At 38.4% G+C, this 15,557-nt stretch overlaps 1 protein-coding gene and 1 pseudogene across 4 annotated transcripts in view; one reads left to right on the top strand and one right to left on the bottom strand.

Annotated features, from left to right (window-relative positions):
- The window catches only part of MAGI3 (membrane associated guanylate kinase, WW and PDZ domain containing 3), a 445,211-nt gene that overhangs the window by 283,526 nt on the left and 146,128 nt on the right, over positions 1-15,557 (top strand). The window lies entirely within an intron of this gene.
- LOC125099077 (60S ribosomal protein L37-like) lies at positions 12,172-12,553 on the bottom strand (annotated as a pseudogene).

Below are 15,557 nucleotides of genomic sequence, written 5' to 3'. Positions count from 1 at the left end.
AAAAGGGAAGGAAATGACTGTACAAACAAAAAGGAACATTAGGGGAGGTGCCTGGGTAGCTCAGTCAGTTAAACGTCTGACCCTTGATTTCAGCTCAGGTCATGATCTCAGGGATGTGAGATTGAACCCGGTGTCGGGTTCCGTGCTGGGTGTGGAGCCTGCTTAAGATTCTCTCTCTCGGGGCGCCTGGGTGGCTCATTGGGTTAAGCCTCTGCCTTTGGCTCTGGTCATGGTCCCGGGGTCCTGGGATCGAGCCCCGCATTGGGCTCTCTGGTCGGCGGGGAGCCCGCTTCCCCCTCGTGTTCTCTGTGCTGCTCTGCCTACTTGTGATCTCTCTCTCTGTGTGTCAAAGAAATAAATAAAATCTTAAAAAAAAAAAAAAGATTCTCTCTCTGCCTCCACCCTGGAAAGCAGTATGGAGGTTCCTCAAATCTTAAAAATAGAGCTACCCTACAACCCAGCAATCAGACTACTAAGTATTTACCCAAAGGATACAAACACAGTGATCTGAAGGGGCCACCTGCACCCCAGTGTTCATAGCAGCAAGTGTCCACAATAGCCCAAACTGTGGAAAGAGCCCAATTATCATGATTTCACTCATATGTAAGAAACAAGCAGAGATCATAGGAGAAGGAGGGAAAAATAAAGTAGATGAAAGTAGGGAGACAAACCATAAGAGACTCTTAACTAGAGGAAACAAGCTGAAGGTTGCTGGGAGGGGGTGGAGGGTGGAGGATGGGGTTACTGGGTGATGGACATTAAGGAGGGCATGTGATGTTAATGAGCACTAGGTGTTCTATGCAACTGATGAAATTACAGAACTCTACATCTAAAACTAATTATATACTATATGTTAATTAATTGATTTAAATAAAATAGATTCTTTCTTTCTGCCCGTCCACCTCCCCATCTAAAAAAATAAAGTAAAAAGAAATACTGTAAATTGGGGAAGAGATTCTAAAAAATTATGAGACTGCTATGCAGAGTTTTGTGGTACCATTCTTGGAAATCTTGATGAAATCTAAAATTTTCTAGCAAATGTAAACCATTAAAATCAATTAGAGAAGTAGAAGATGTGATTGTGATTCCTCTGTGAAATTCCTTTAGCTGGGTTCCATTGTTCGTGAGGTAAAGAAACCTCCTACTTGCCTTCAAATCACATGTGACTTCTGCCTGCCTCTCCAGCCCTGTGGCCTTACTCCTTTGGTTCCTGCACTCTGGCCAGACCGATTTTTCTGTTCATCTTGTACACAACTGTCCTCTCAGTCCAGGCCTTTTGTACATCCCGTTTGTTTTGCCTGAAATGCTCTTACCCTTGTTTGAGCAGTTGATTTCTGTGTATCTTTAGGTTTCAATTCAAAATTTCATGTCCCTGGGAAACAATCCCTTAATTTTCACAGACTTGATTGGGTATTTATGTCATATGTTTTCAATATGTTCCCTATACCTTCTCTTCATATGCTTACTACTGTTAACAGTGATTCTGATGATCTGTGTCTCTTTTCCCCTGGACGAGACCATAGTCTCTTTGAGGGTAGTATTAATGGCTGTTTGGCACACCGTTGGAGCTCTAGTGCTAATGCATAGATGCGTACTAATGAATACTTGCTGGATGAATAAATACCTGTATAGTCAGATAACTTTTCCATTTCTTTAATTACAAGAATTACAAACCCATTTTCTTCAAACAAGACCAACAAAGCAGAACTAAGCGGATGTATGACACATTCTTCCAAGCTTTCCAGGAAATCATTTTCTATATTAAAACTGTTTTCATAGTATACCTATACATATGGAAAGCCATTCAGTTTTCATTCTGTGCCAATATCAAATTTGACAAAGACCAAAAAAGTAGTTATTATAGACCTAGTTCAGTTATGGGAAGCCAATCTGAAATTCTAGCAAATCAGATTCAACAGGATATTAAAAAAACAATGTCATAGATCAGATAGAATTTCTCCCATTGATAAAAAATGTGTGGGGATAGAGGCCCAAATATGAAAACTACTGATTATCTCAACCAATGCCAGAAGAGTTTGATAAAATTCAGTATTCTTTAATAGATGAAGATTACTGTAGTTAATTTTTAAAAAAGAATTGCTGTCCAAACCAAGAACCAACATTATGCTATGTAATGAATGCCTGAGACATTTCTGTGAAAATAGAATAAAACAAGCTTCAGTAGTACCGACCATTAGTTCACTTTTTTTTGTTTTGTTTTTGTTTCTGCCAAGTTCAAGACAACCATAATGAATATAATAGAAATTAGAAGTAGGATTTATGGTAAAATAGATGCAGTTCCTGTGATTGTAGGTGGGAATGGTTATACCTAGAAATGAAAGAGAAAATGAAAGACAGAATAGATATGAATTCATATGAAAAGTTGACATTGAATAAAAAGATAAGGTTAATGACTTTCTACAACATAAAAAGGTAATGTAGTGGGAGAATGCTCCATTATTATAGCATCAAAGAATACCTTAATGAAAAGAGATGAGGCTAATCAATGAAGAAAATTATGAAATTTACTGAAAGATAAAAAAAGAAAATTTTAAATGGAAAGTCATACTATGATCCTGATGGGATGACAGAATAAAAATATGCCTGCTTCCAAAATTGGTTAATAATTACTGTGTCAGAATCCCAAAATGTTTCTTTTGAAAATTTACCAGAAAATTTACTTCATTTGGAAGAATAAGTAAAGGATAAAAATAAAGACAATTTTCAATGAATAGTTATTAGGAAGAAATAGTATTACCAAATACCATTTTTATAAAAAAAAAAAAAAAACAATTTAAACAATGTAATGCTGAAGACTAATCAAACCTATCGAATAAGCCCAGAAGACCTTTCACGATATGTAGAAAGTTAATACATGGTTTTAAAAAGAAAATGCTGGTGGGGTGGCAAAAAAATTTTTTTAATAAGTAAAAGAAACTTAAAGATCAGGCAATTAGCTTCGTAAAACAAAAGATATATGAACAGCCAATGAGCACATGAAAAATGACCAGTATATTATTATCAGGCAAATGCAAATTAAGACCCTCTTGAGATACTCCCATATATACCCATTAGAATGGCTAAGTTAAACCTGACAATATCAACTGTTGACAAAGATGTAGAATTCTCATTAATGGCTGGTAGAAATGTAAAATGTTACAACCATTTTAGGAAACTGTTCAGCGACTTCTTTTAAAAAGTTAAACATACACCTAATCATACAATCCAGTTTCATCAATCACGCCTACATAATGGAAATCCAGTTTACCCAAGAGAAATGAAAACATATGTTCACTCAAACACTGGTCCACAAATGTTCCTATCAGCTTTATCTACATTAACCCTTACTACTAAGATCTGTTAATTTCTCACAACACTTCTGACACCAAATGTGGTTTTTCATATCCGTAATTCTCTAATTCTGTGCAGATACCAGATGGGAATTCTGCAATTTAATTAATTTCTTACACAATCTACAAGTCAGCAGAGACCTCCTGATTAAGGGTTTAGGTCCCAAGACTGCCTCCTACTTCAGGCACCAATCACATAGAGTGGGTCCCTCAGGTTACCACACTTCACCTGACCTCATTACTGATCGGGGGTTTCTTTTTTTTTTTTTTTTTTTTTTTAAAGATTTTATTTATTCATTTGACAGAGAGAAATCACAAGTATGCAGAGAGGCAGGCAGAGAGAGAGGAGGAAGCAGGCTGCCCTGCTGAGCAGAAAGCCCGACGTGGGGCTCGAACCCAGACCTGGGATCATGACCTGAGCTGAAGGCAGCGGCTTAAACCCACTGAGCCACCCAGGCGCCCCCTGATCGGGGTTTCTTAAACCCCTTCTCGGTTTCCATTGTTTACTATATCATGTCTTATAGAATTCAGTGGAAGCCTTTACATATTACTACTCGTTTATTATAAATATACTATAAAGAATATAAATGAACATCCAGATGAAGAAGTATGAGCGATCTGGGAGTCCCAAGTGCGGAGCTTCTTCCCCATGGAGTTGGGGATATATTCTCCTGCTGACACATAGATATGTTCACCAACCTCGACATCCTCCCAACCCACTTAGGGTTTCGTGACACTTCCATTATGTAGGCATTGATTGATGACATCGTTGGCTATTGTGGTCGAACTCAGTCTCCAGCCTCTGAACGTCAGGTTAGGGCTGGTACTTTCAACCCTCTAGTCATACAGTTGGTTCCTCTGCTAACCAGCACCCTGTTGTGTAGCTATCAAGGAGCCTGTGACAGTCATTTAATTAGCATGAGCTCAGATATGGTTAGAGGGGGCTTATTAGGAATAACAGAAGATGGTTCCTGTCACCCTTAACACTTAAAAAATTCCAAGGATTAGGAGCTTTGTGCCAAGAACTGGAGGAGACCAACAAATATGTATATTTTAATTGAGATATTATTGACATATAATGTTAGTCTCAGGTGCACAACATATTGATTTGAAATTTGTATACATTGTGAAGTTATCACCACAATAAGTCTAGTTAATATCTACACGACACTAATTATAGAATTTTTATAGTGTGATGAGAACTTTAAGATTTACTCTTTTAGCAACTTTCAAATACGTGATACAGTATTAATAACTATAGTCACCATGCTGTACCTTACATCCTCATGACTGCTTTTATGACTGGAATTTTGTACCTTTTGAACCCCCTTCAATCCATTTTGGGCCCACCTCTTTTCCTCCCTTGCCTCTGGCAACCACCAATCTGTTCTCTGTGTCGATGATTCGTTTGTTTCAATTGTTTAAATTTGACATATAAGTGAGATTATATGATTTTCGCTTTCTCTGATTTATTTTTCTTCGCACAATGCCCTCAAGGTCCATCCATATTGTAACAAATGGCAAGATTTCCTTTTTTTTTTTTTTTTTTTAATGGCTGCATAATGTTCTTTTGTGTATATATACCACATTGCCTTCATCCATTCATCTACTGGTAGACAATGTTGCTTTCATGTCTTGAAAATATTTTTCTTTCTTTCTTTTTTTTTTTTTTTAAGATTTTACGTAGTTATTTAGAGACAGAGATCATGAGCAGGGGGAGGAACAGAGGGAGAGGGACAAGCAGACTCTGTGCTGACATGGGGCTTGATCTTACGACACTGAGATCATGACCTCAGCTGAAATCAAGAGTCAGGTACTTAACCCACTGAGCACCCTAAAAATATGTATTTCTTATACCACAGTATCACAGACCCAAACTAGAAACAACCTACTTGTCCCGCCAGATGAATGGATTGTAAAAAGTAGTGTAGCTATGTAGGGGATATACCACTATTCAGGAAAACAAGGGAATGATCCAGTGAGACATGCAACAGTGTAAATAAATCTCATAATTATTATATTGAATGAAAGATGCTGGACTCTGAAGACTTTTATACTGTTAGGACTCCATTTATATAAAATTCTAAATACTTCTAATTAATTTACAATGACCGAGAATAGCAGATCATTGCTTGCCTAGGGACTGAAAAGCAGTGTGAGGAAACTTTGGGGGTGAAAGAAATGATCGGTTTCTTGATTGTGGCAGTAGTTTCATAGATACATACATCTTTCAAAACTCTTTGAATTCTACACTTGAAATAGATGCAATTTATTATGTATGTATGTCTGTATTGTGTATATCATGACATAATGTATGTTTCTAGCTTTCTCTCATCTGCCACATCCAGTTGGTCAGTACATCCTGTTGGCTATACTTTCAGAAAGTGTCCAGAATTCAATGACCTTTTTCTATTCCAGTGCTACTCCTCTAGTCCAAACTATTAGATAATTGTTCTAGACATTCGAGTGGTCTTGAGATGCTACGCCTGCTTTCTGTACAGCAGTAGCTAGAGTGAGTCATCATGTTGAAACCTAGGTCTGGTCATATCACTCTCTTGCTCAATACCTTGTGTGATATCATTTTATTTAGAATAAGTCCATCTTACTGGAGTTCTTACAGTAGCCTTATAGGAACTTACAAGATCTGGCTTCCTGATACCTCTCTGACCTCCTCTCCTGCTTTTCTCCACTTCCTGCATTCCACCTGTATTACCTTCCTTGCCTTGAGCATTCCAGACAACCTTTACTTTAGGGACTTTGACCTTGCCTTCCCTGTAATGTTTTTCTCCAGGCATATATGTGGGTATTCCCTGACTACTGTATGTAAGTCACTACCAGCTTCCAATCCCACTCTCTATTTCTAGTCTCTGCTTTATTTTGCTCCACAGCACTTATTACCGCCTTACATACTATGCTTCACTTACCGCTGATTTTTTTTTTTTTTTTTTTTTGGTCTCTTTTCCCTGCCTAGGGTGTAGTCTCGCTGAGGGCTGGGAATTTCGTACCTCCTCCCACCCCAGCTGTTTTCACATAGTAGGCACTCCACATATGTTTGTGGAATGAATAAAATGCTTTCACTTGTACTACATACAAATCAAGTTCACAGTGAAGCTCATTGAGTAGATGAAAAGTGGATGATGTGCTTCTGAAGCAAGTTACTGTAAAGTTTATGTTCTTTGCATTTTCCAGTAGGTATTCTTCATCTAAAATATGGAATTTTAAGGAGTTGTTCAATTAGGGAATTAATTTGATATATAGTATTTTCTGTTTCCTTGTTTGTAAAAGGAGGTAGGTAGACTGATCCCTAAAATCCCTTTTTGTTTTCAGTCTGTGACGCTTTTAACCTGAATCCTTGTGGTTTGGGGCTGCTGAGAAACTACCTTTTAGTCTCTCTATAATCGAGATTAGTGCCTTTATTTCCTTCAGTCTTTATTACTTTTTAAAAAATCCTATAGCTCTGTTTGGGGAGGAAGAGGTTAATTTTAGAAGGGTGGCAATTCCAAGGGACCAAAGCTTATCTCAGCGCTGGGCTGGGAATGGGGGGGGTGTGGTGGGGGGGGGGGGGGGGGGGGGGAAACGTTTCAAATGACTAAGAATGGCCAAGATGTAATCAGAATAGGAATCTGGACATACTTTTCTTTTGTCTACCGATTGAGGAATTTAATGGGGGTTATGCCCAGAATTTATTTTCAAATTATGAATGTAAGTCAGGAGAGAAAGTAGAATTTGATACATTAAATTTTATAGATAGCAAGGGCTTTGTCCTGTATATAGATGGATTTAAAAAAAAATTTTTTTTTTTTTGGATTTAAAAAATTTTTTAAAGGCGTAAAAAAGGAAAGATCACCAGAAGATCACAGCTCTTACTCCTTTGAGCCCTATCTTAACAACAACAAAAAAGATTTACTTAAAGAATGCTCTTACTGAAAAGTGAGGAGTAATACAAAAGATAGAGTAAATTTGTTTTCATGATCTAGAATGCAGTTCTTTTTTTTCCCCCTTGCTTGTAGCAAGAATTACTATCAAACTCCACTCATTAGGCCAGAGGTCCTTGTGTAAGCCCAAGACTTGCCCCTCCCAAGACTTGCACATTACCTACCTACACTTGTGAGTTTTTAGGCCCGCGGCTAAAAATGCAGTTCTTTTATAGTCTTTAATTTCAAAGTAGTATTGATCATTGGGTTACAGATGTTTTAAGTTTCAACTACCCTTGCTTTTAGGATGAACTAGTTTTATATGCTCCTGTCAGTTCTTGTTTCACTGACTAGGGGAAGCATAAAACGCTGCGTCAGTGATGGGTTTTGGTTCATGCATCCATCACTTTTTAGGAATATGCTCCCTAGGGTTATTGTTTTACATTGCTTTTCCATCAAAACTTCAAAAGAAGAGATGTCTTGAATATTGTTAGTACCCTAGTATTGTTTTCTTGAAATACCTAGATATTTGTAATCGCTAAGATGCTGAGCATGAAAACAATGACAGTGTCACTGAGTCACGGTCAGTAGAGCACATGCTGTAGGTTGTTTTTCTGACAGGACAGATGTTTGTGAGCTGATTCACCGAAGGCTTTCCAAGCCCCGGTGCGCTTCTTGCGTTGTATTTGCTGCAGGTTGGCTTGGTCATGTGCATTCATGAGTTGGGGAGGAGAAAGAGCCCAACCAACCTCTACCATGTTCTGAGGCATATTTTTGCTTTTCAATGGTACTAAACCAGTATGAATGTTGAGAGAGATCAAAATTTGGCAATTTTTCATTTGCTTGATATTTATAAACAGGCTTTTCTTCAGGGAAAGGAATTTGGAGGAGGGCAGAAATGTTACTCTCTTTTCTTATGTATCTGCAATTTCCTATTTGACCCACACAGATTTAACATTCTAATGCTGATGGGCAGTCCATTTGAGATCTGAGACTATATGACAATAATGGATCAATATACAAACCTTTCTATACCTTATACAGTGAGGAAAATGGAGTAAGTATGGGTGTGGAGAGAATGTGCTGACCTCTATACTTCTCATCTTGTCCTCAGCAAGGAGTTTATGGTAACTTTCATGGATTCCCTTTTGTTATTTAAATGGCTAGTATTTACTGAGTACCTATTAAGTGCTGGCCCCCCTGTTCTTGGTGGGGGAATGGAGTGGTGAACAAGATATTTTCTACTCTTTTTTAAAGGAAGATTTTATTTGTTTATTTGTTTATGTATTTATGTATGTATTTTAGAAAGAGCATGTTTGAGTGGGGGAGGGCAGACAGAGGGGAAGGGAGAGCAAGAGAGAGAATCTCCAGCAGTCTTCCCACTGAGTGTGGAGCCTGACGAGGGGCTGTATCTCACAACCCTGAGATCATGACCTGAGCCAAAACCAAGAATCGGATGCTGTACTGACTGAGCCATCCAGGCACCTCAGATGGTTTCTACGCTTAAGAATGGATTGTGGGGGGGCGCCTGGGTGGCTCAGTGGGTTAAGCTGCTGCCTTCGGCTCAGGTCATGATCTCGGAGTCCTGGGATCGAGCCCCGCATCGGGCTCTCTGCTCTCTCGGGGAGCCTGCTTCCTCCTCTCTCTCTGCCTGCCTCTCTGCCTGCTTGTGATCTGTCAAAAAAAAAAAAAAAAAAAAAGAATGGATTGTGGGGGCGCCTAGATGGCTCAGTGGGTTGAGCCTCTGCCTTCGGCTCAGGTCATGATCTCAGGGTCCTGGGATCGAGCCCCGCATCGGGCTCTCTGCTCAGTAGGGAGCCTGCTTCCTCCTCTCTCTGCCTGCCTTTCTGCCTACTTGTGATCTCTCTCTCTCTGTCAAATGAATAAATTAAAAAAAAAATCTTAAAAAAAAAAAAAAAGAATGGATTGTGTTAAAAAAAAAAAAAAAGATTATGTGGGGGGGGAGGTAGATAGATAATAAACATGTACATAAATAAGATAATTTTAATTACCAGTAAGATAATGTTGATAAATATGGAGAAGATAAAACAGGTTTTGGTAGATTGCAAAGGTCATGGGGTATGGTGAGAGCTGTTTAGCTGAAGTCAGAGAAAGCTGCATTGAAGAGGTGACTCTGGGATCGGGACCTGAAGGGTGAAGATGAGGAAAAAACCATGAGAGGCCATGTATAAGAACATTCCCAGCAGAAAAAACTACAAGGTGGTAATAAACCTGGTATGTTCAAGGACAGTGAGCCAAGGGGGAAGAGGAATAAGAGATAAGCTTGGAGAAATAGCCAGGGACCAGGTCCCATGGAGATTAGTAAGCCATAGGAAGGAGTTTGGATTTTTAAACACGTGACAGAAGACATTCGTAGGGTTTTTCAAAGTGAGGTGTATAAATCCATGTGGAAGACGGACAAGAGGATAGCAGAAATGGAAGCAGGAAGATCAGGTAGGACACTGTTGCTGATGTAGGGGGAAGATGGTGGTGGCTTAGATCACCATGGTTGCAGTGGAGAGTCAAGAGTGAAGCCAGTAGAAATTGGCTGAGACACGAATGGTATGAAGGAAGGAGTCCAGAATGACCCTAATCTTTTGCTGTCAGTAATTAAGGGCATAATGGTGCTATTTGCCGAGCTGGGCAAGTCTTGAGGGTGGATGTGGAGATGTAGGTTGAGAACATCCTCTCCATTTGGGCCACATTAGCCTTCAGTATACCAAGGAAAACAGTCATCTTCATTTACCATCTGAATCCATTGTACCCTTTTTACTTTCAATTTTATATTTTTAAGTTATTTTACAGATAATGTACAGAATTACATATACAGGAATAATGAAAACAGCTTTATTAGAAATGTTAATAAGAATTTAAACATAGCAAACTCAACTTTAAAGATTTTATTTGATTTATTTTTTTATTTGACAGAGATCACAAGTAGGCAGAGAGGCAGGCAGAGAGCGAGAGGGGTCATTAGGCTCCCCGCTGATTAGAGAGCCGGATGTAGGGCTCGATCCCAGGACCCTGAGATGATGACCTAAGCCAAAGGCAGAGGCTTAATCACTGAGCCACCCAGGCACCCTGCAAACTCAACTTTAAAATATACTTTTTTTCCCCCCCATCAGTTTTAGGTTCATAGTAAAACTGAGCAGAAAGTACAGAGCTAACGCATATGGCCCCTGCCCCCACTCATGCACAGCCTCCTCCATTATCAACATTCCACACCAGATTGGTACATTTGTTACAACTCATGAATGCACATTGGCATATTATCACTTGAAGTCCATAGTTCCCCTTAGGGTTCACTTTTGGTGTTGTATATACTGTGGGTTTGGACAAAGGTACAATGACATGCATCCACCATTATAGTATCATACAGAGTATTTTCACTGCCCTAAAAATACTCAGTGCTGTTCCTGTTCATTCTTCCCTCCCCCATAACCCCTGGAAACCACTAATCTTTTTACCATCTCTATAGTTTTGCCTTTTCCAGAATGATGAAAAGACAAGCCACAAAGTGGGAGAAATAATTTGCATCATAAAAGCCCATTAACCAGAACGTCATATAGTTGCAATCATACACTATATAGCCTTTTCAGATTAGCTTCTTTCATTTAGAAATATGCATTGGAGGTTCCTACATATCTTTTTATGGCTTGAAAGCTCATTTCTTTTTAGTGTTGAATAATATTCCATTATCTGGATGTGCCACGGTTGATCGATTTACCTACTGAAGGACATCTTGGTTGCTTCCAAGTTTGGGCAATTATGAATAAAGTGGCTCTGAACACTTAAATGGGTAACCTGCCTGCTTAGGCCAGTTTGTGTGTGTATAAGTTTTTAACTACTTTAGGTAAATATCAAGGAGCAAGGTTGCTGGATGGTATGGTAAGAATATATTTAATTTTGTTAAGAAATCTCCAAACTCTCTTCCAAAGTCACTGTGCCATGTTGCATTCCCACCATGAGTGAATAAGAATTCCTTTTGATCCACACCCTCACCAGCATTTCTCGGTGGCAGTGTTCTGGATTTGAGCCATTCTATAGGTTTGTAGTGGTATCTCATTGTTTTCATTTGGGCCTCTCTGGTGACATGTGATGTTGAATGTCTTTTCATATGCTTATTTGCCCATCTCTGTATCTTCCTTGGTGAGATAGCTGTTAAGGTCTGTGGCTTATTTTGTAATGGAGTTGTTTTTTGTTGTTGTTGAGCTTTAAAAGTTTTTTGTGTAGTTTGGTTAACGGGCTTTTATCACATATGACTTTTGTAAATATTTCCTCCCAGTCTGTGGCTTGTCTTCTCATCATTTTGACAGTGTCTTTCACAGAACAGAACTTTTTAATTTTAATGAAGTCAGGTCCTCAGTTTAATCAATCCTTTCGTGGATTGGGCTTTTGAAGTCTTAGCTAAAAAGTCATCACCAAATCCAAGATCCATCTAGATATTTTTCCCTGTGTTATCTTCTAGAAGTTTTATAGTTTGGCACTTTTATTTAGGTCTGTGATTCATTTGTGTTAAAGAGTCTAAGATCTGTGTCTAGATTAATTTTTTTCATGTTGATGTCCATTTATTCCAGCACTGTTAAAGAAGTTTGTTTGTTAAAGAAGACTGTCTTTTCTTCATTGTGTTGACTTTGCCCTTTTGTCAGGGATCAGTGGATTATATTTATGTAGGACTATTTCCGGGCCCTCTATTCTGTTTCACTGATATGTTTGTCTTTTCTTTCACCAGTACCACACGGATTTAATTACTGGAGCTTTGAAAAGTCTTGAAATTGATTATTTTGTTCTCGTCTTTCAATATTATGTCAGCTATTCTGAATTTTTTGTCTCTTCATATAAACTTTATTTATATATTTATTTATTTAAAATCAGAACGCTTGTTGTGTGGCCAATCATTGAAATCCTTAAAATGAACTGCCTGCTGCATTAGTCGCCCTCTTGGGTTGAGGTGTTGTTCTGTCACGGACTCCATGCCTGGATCTGCGCAATACAGTTCTTAGGTGCCTCATCTGACAGGTTCCAGTGGAATTTCGTTTTTTAGCCTTGGCACTCCAGTTACTTTCTCTTGCACTTGGCAGGATAGCCACATTTACCACAGGCTGACTTCCGAAGGTGGTAGACCATAGAGCCACAGCAGCAGCACATGTGAATCTTATTGCGACAGTGTCCGTATGATGATAACCCCTTTATTATCTTGTTTCCAATAACAAGACCAGAGAGTCCATATAAATTTTTAGCATCAGTTTGCCAATAGCCACAAAATAGCTTGCTGGGAGTCAGAGTCATTTATATTTTGTTTCCTGGTTGTGAAGTCATATAGATATTCAAAATGATGGGACACCTGGGTGGCTCAGTGGATTAGAGCCTCTGCTTTTGGCTCAGGTCATGGTCCCAGGGTCCTGGGATCCAGCCCCGGATCAGGCTCTCTGCTCAGTGGGAAGCCTGCATCCTCCTCTTTCTGCCTGCTTGTGATCTCTGTCTGTCAAATAAATAAATAAATAAAATCTTAAAAAAAAAAAAAACCCCAAAACGAGAAAAGTCCTTAAATATAATTAACTCATTAACTGCCATTGATAAACCTGGAACATATACATTGAATACATACTAATTTCAGATTTCAAATACATTTCTAATAGGCTTTGGCTTATCATTACTTCTGGTTCTTGTGTTTTCATTGTCAAAGCAATACTTTGGAAAATTTTGATGGCTGATTTTTTTAAGATTTTATTTATTTATTTGACAGAGATCACAAGTAGGCAGAGAGGCAGGCAGAGAGGCAGGCAGAGAGAGAGGAAGGGAAGCAGGCTCCTCACTGAGCAGGGAGCCCAACACGGGGCTCCATCCCAGGACCCCGGAACCATGACCTGAGCTGAAGGCAGAGGCTTTAACCAACTGAGCCACCCAGGCGCCCCCCGGCTGATGATTTTGTTTGGGAAAAAAAAGGATGACCATTATCAGTTGAAAAGCATTTTTGTTTTTTAAATTAATAAATTCGCAATTAGAATGATCTATTCAATGAGTTTTTTCATTTCTTTGTCACCAGTTTCCTTCTTTTCTGTACACCTTTGTATAAATATCTGCCTACAGCGTTTATACATCTGGGAGCTTTATAATGTAAAGTTTGCTGTACAAACATTATAAAAGATGAAAGAATACTGCCACATATCCTTTTAGGTAAGTGAGATAGTCCAGATTCTTGTAACATAGTACATGATAAAGTCCTTATTGAATTAGCTATGAATCCTGTATTTCCTTTTTGTCCTTAAAAATATATTGTAAACTCACTGCTTCTTAGATTTGAGAAGATTCATCTAGACTTATTGCCACTTACAAATTCATTATCTGAAATTTTACTATGACCTGCCTGTTCACACTCAGCATCTAATAGTTGTGAAACATTTTTCTCCATTGATCTCTTTGCCATTATGGGTGGATAATGAAATATTCTGAATTCTCAGCTATGTCCACTGAAGCCCAAAATGAATACAAGGATGGTTTGTCCAGACTTTTTTGAAAGCCGAGGCATGGGGCATCTGGGTGGCTCAGTGGTTAAGTGGCTGACTTCAGCTCAGGTCATGATCCCAGGGTCCTGGGATCGAGTCCCACATCAGGCTCCCTGCTGAGCAGGGAGCCTGCTTCTTTCTCTTCCTGCTGCTCCCCCTGCTTGTTGTGCTCTGTCTTTTTCTGTCTCTGACAAATAAATGAAAGATGAGGCAATACTTTTTGGGTAACGCAATAAGAAAGTTGAAGGATGGTACAGTAGTGCATCCTCCTTCTAGACAATTCCATTATTCTTCCATTATCTTATTATTTAATTTTTAAAGTATAGTTGGAAATAACTGGTGAGTAATGATGAAATAATTGCCAGGGATGATGAACTAGAAAAGATTTCAAGATTATAGGAAAAACACTGAGGTCCCATAATATATCTTGGATTTATAAAAGGGTCCAATGTGGTTATATGGTAATTGCAAGAAAAAAATGACTTTATTATTTTTTAAAATAAATTTTCTCTTTGTTCTTTGGAGGACCTCTAGGAAAAAATAGTCATGAAATTTCAATCCTTATAAATAGAACTGCTCAAAAAAGAAATTAAGAAATAAAACTTGGATCCAGTAGAGCCTGATGGTGTTACCAAGGGTTAAGTGTGAACTCTGTATTAGATGTCCTGGTGGTGATGTGGAGTAATGGTTGTCTCTGTGAGGCTGGAGCTCTGGGGAGAGCCAGGCTAGAGATTTCATCTGAGAGTCATCAACACATTTTTGGTATTTAAAGCCTTGAGTCTAGATGGGGTCACCTGGGAAGGGAGTATAAATTGAAAAGAGGAAAGAGCCAGGAATAGACCCATGGCATACAAGACTTTTTAGAAGTTTAATGAAGGAAAAGAAGTTTCTGAGAAGGTGTGGTCAGTGAGGTAGGACCCTGTGGTATTTAGAGAAGAGTGTTTTAAGGAGAAACTAATCAGTTGGGCCCAAGAATGCTAAGAGATAATTTTTAAAAAATGAGATCAGAGAAGTTTAACCATTGATGCAAAAAAAAAAAAAAAAAAAAAAGAAAAGGCATCATTGATGACCTTGAGAAGAGCTCTTTCATTGACATGGTGGGGCCCAAAGCACATTCATAGTGGATTGAATGAGAAAGTAGAGATAAAAAGTAGAGACAACTTTGTCAGTGGATTTTGTTGTGAAGAGAAGGCAGAGAAATGGTAGGTAATTGGTGGACGTTTCTTTTAATCCACATTAGGGGATTGAGAGGAGTGGGTAGAGTACTTAGAATTGGGGGTGTGAGCCTGGAAGATGTTGGTACCTTATCATAAGGTTCTATATTAATATTCTCTAAGAAGGAACAGAATAGTCCGGACTGCTTACTTTCTCCCTCCCTCCCTTCTCCCTTTTCCTTTTTTAATGTTAAAAAACTTTTCAGGGTTTTTACTTGCTTTTTTGTGTGTTAGAGACAAAACACTGAGTACTGGCTTGCCTTGTCTGATTTTCAAGAGGGAAAAAAATTAAATCTTAAGCAAATCCCAGTTTTCTGGTATATATTTAATACTTTAAGTGAAATGTACTGGTAGCAAGATTTTCTTATCATTTGGGGCTTGTATGAACTATAATAATTACTGTCTAAATGATAAGATGAACTGAAATAGCACTTAATTTAGACTACTCTAAAATTTGAATTTAGCTATTGTTTTCTTATATGAACGTTGCTTAGGATTATGAAGAACAAAGATTCTGAAAATGTATTTTATGTTTTGAGTTATAAATAATTAAAATTGGGGAAAAGTCTTGAA

This window comes from Lutra lutra, chromosome 4, assembly GCF_902655055.1.
Source record: "Lutra lutra chromosome 4, mLutLut1.2, whole genome shotgun sequence".
Lineage (NCBI taxonomy): Eukaryota > Metazoa > Chordata > Mammalia > Carnivora > Mustelidae > Lutra > Lutra lutra.
Note: the sequence above shows the minus strand (reverse complement) of the source record. Positions and strands in the feature narration are given on the sequence as shown.